Source organism: Hippocampus guttulatus, chromosome 18 (genome assembly GCF_054856545.1).
Source record: "Hippocampus guttulatus isolate MCC_2025c chromosome 18, RoL_Hgut_1.0, whole genome shotgun sequence".
Taxonomy (NCBI): domain Eukaryota; kingdom Metazoa; phylum Chordata; class Actinopteri; order Syngnathiformes; family Syngnathidae; genus Hippocampus; species Hippocampus guttulatus.
The window spans coordinates 6,009,665-6,012,620 of record NC_141278.1 but is presented as its reverse complement, the minus strand read 5'-3'; the positions used below and the strand labels follow the sequence as shown (position 1 = coordinate 6,012,620).

The 2,956-nt window shown below is 47.5% G+C and overlaps 1 long non-coding RNA gene across 2 annotated transcripts in view; it reads left to right on the top strand.

Moving 5' to 3' along the window:
- The window catches only part of LOC147190840 (uncharacterized), a 48,839-nt gene that overhangs the window by 29,234 nt on the left and 16,649 nt on the right, over positions 1-2,956 (top strand). The gene's annotated exons all lie outside the window — the stretch shown is intronic.

Below are 2,956 nucleotides of genomic sequence, written 5' to 3'. Positions count from 1 at the left end.
GTAAGTCCACCGCTGTCGGCTCCGCTGCGCGCTGACGAAATGCTCTCATTTGCATACGAGTCACTGATTGGTCCGAACACAGACTTTGCCCCGCCCTTGCCCTCCCTCTCTCCCCTGCTCTTCCCGCAGAAGTGACGTCACTATCAGAACGAGACCTAACATATGAACAGACGTTCATACATATTTTGTCAATAATGAAAATAAAATGAACATACCTTCTTGATATGCGCTGTTTGACCTATAAATGTCTAAGTTTTGACATTTTGTCTAATATTTGTTCTTGTCAATACAATTGTGACAGGTGACACAGGAAGCCACACACTCCTTAACCAGATGACAAAATTGCCATTTTACATACAGTATCTACAAAATACTTCCAGAATGGCTATTACTTCAAATAACCAAAATGAACACACGTACTTGAAGTCATAGATTCTTCCTAACCTGTGAAAAACGAGTTATACTAAAACCAAATCCCAATTTTCTTCTTCTACAATTATTTTAATATAAATTGTGGACTCCATGCAGGCACGGCACCACACTGCCAGTAAGAGGCCACTGCACACACAGCAGGACCAGCCAAGATTTATTTGTCTTATTTTACTTTTTGTGCCATTTTGATATTATTTTAATTTGAGGAATAGTCATGGTAGTTCTATAAATATAGTTTAAATAAAATAATAATAATAATAATAGTATTAGTAATAATAACTATTCATCAGAATCCTGTTCCCTATCTCCACTATACAGACATGAGATAATATTAATCATCACAATGGCTTTTGCAAACAACATTTTCAGTTGTGCAAATGTTTCATGTTTAAAGTAAATGACCTTTTCCTCGCCTTCACACAGCTCAGCTCTTTAATGCATTGCATTTAGTAGAGCGTTTATGAAGATGAACATATCGACCCGATTAGAAACAAGCGAGCAAAAATAAAATCGAAAATCAAATGCCACCACTAGGCCATTGCGACTATGCTGCTTGTTTGCGATAACAATGTTTGAGGAGGAGAAATAACCTGTACTTCCACAACTCTCTGATGTATGTTGGCTCATTTATCACAGTCGCGGGCTCCAAGTGGCTCTCATTGTCCGTGCCGAACAGTCATATCCTCACATGAATGTGTCGTGCGACGTACTCGCCAACTTGTTTATGCAGCATGCGCTGTGCAGCTGCAGCCCATTCAAGCGGGCACGGCCCCTATTCTTCTCGGCCTATGCGATGTGTTTAAGTGCATTTCAGCACCTGTTTCCTATGACAAGCAAGCATCAGACGTTTTTCGATTTGTTTGTATCGGCGCTGTGACTCAAACAGACGCGAAATGTTGTTCATCCCGTTTCCATCACCATCTGACAGGATGGAATCGGTCCTTCGGGGCTGGCTCTCCAGCGGCATGCCATTTTCAGCTTGTTCAACTCATGCTTGACATACATTATCAGTTTGCTGGCAGTGGGAAATTTTCAGATCCAGCGGCTGCGCGGTCTCCCGCCAGATTGAATTACGCTCTCAAAATCCTCCTTTTGAAGCTCGACAAAGTCAAACAATCAGCGGCTGGTTTTGGGCCCCCGTCTCCCTGACAACAGCCGCCGTGGCAGCGCTATCTTTTAAACCTCACCCCGAGCAGATTACATGAGCTGCAAGTCGGCGAGTGCAATCGTCCGCGGGTGTTATGATGGCATATTTTGAGAACGGATATAGCGCCAGTGAAAGATGAGCCCGCCCGCCTTTCATCTCGCCAGGTGTCGGCACTGTGCGGGTTGCATAAGTGCCCCCGCAGAACCCGACCCCGGGTTCAACAGTGGGTGCGAGCGGTCGTACGCGGAGATCACAGGGCCGTGCGAGCCGCGCCACCGAAGCGGCGAACGAAGTTTTAATGGACGGAGGCGGGAGGACAACGGCTCTTCTGTGCGCGGAGGTGGCCCCTCGCCGCTCACTGTGAAAGACTGTTCCTCAAACTCTCTCGCGAACCTGTTCGGACACATTTACGGGATCACCCCCCCCCCCCCCCCTCGCCTGGCAGCCCCCGCCTCTTCCCTCCGCGTTTACCCGTAGTTGCCTAGCTCTTCTGCGTGGATTTAAACAGAGCAGGCCTCAGCTAGCGTTCTCCGTCTTTGTGCCCTGTGACCTCAAGGCCTGGCAGCGGCGTGGAGGAATGCGCAGAACACACAAGAAAGGGGAAGACGAGTAACTCTTGACACAATGTTGTTTTGTTGCCAAAGGTCGCCTCACTCTCGAGGAGTGCTGATTTACACCCCACAACCATGAAAAACCTTTTAGCTTTTGCCTGGTAACAAGATCTCTCCGTGCTGATAATAGTTTTGACATTTTCTAGCACGAGAATGGCTCGCTAGAGTGGCTAGAGTGTGGCATCGCTCTGTGACGCAACGACGAAAGGGAAGGCTGCCTGTCACGCGTGTTCTTAATCTGTTTATAATAGTTTGGTTGAATCTCTCCATAAAGCCGTTGGCCTGGGAGCGGCATGAGACAGTTTTTGGCGTGTTTAAACCTGCTTAGTTTGCTAACAGCACTTCTGCCAAGTCGGGATTTGTTAGCTGTGATGCTAACAGTGCAGCATTTTGGACTCTGACCGCGGGAGGTGGTCACAGGAAGAAGCAGCAGCGTCTCCCCCATCTTGAGATCAGTTGTAAAAAGAGGATACCTAAATGTCCAGCCGATAAGGCGACAGTCTTGACAGGAAAAAGGGTACGAAATATGCTAGCCCTTTTTGCCCCGGTTGTGGATGATTGAAGCGGGTCGCCTCGCATCGCTAGCTTTGGCTAGTGTGATCGCCGTCAGTACAACTGCAGTGGCGCAAAGTTTAGCTCCGTCTACAATTTTATGTTCAGTAACTTGCCGACAATGACCGCGTGCTAAAGAGAACGTCATTGGTTTGACCGTAGCACCAGCCATCACAACACCTGCCACTGTACCACACTGACTTTACCCTGTCGG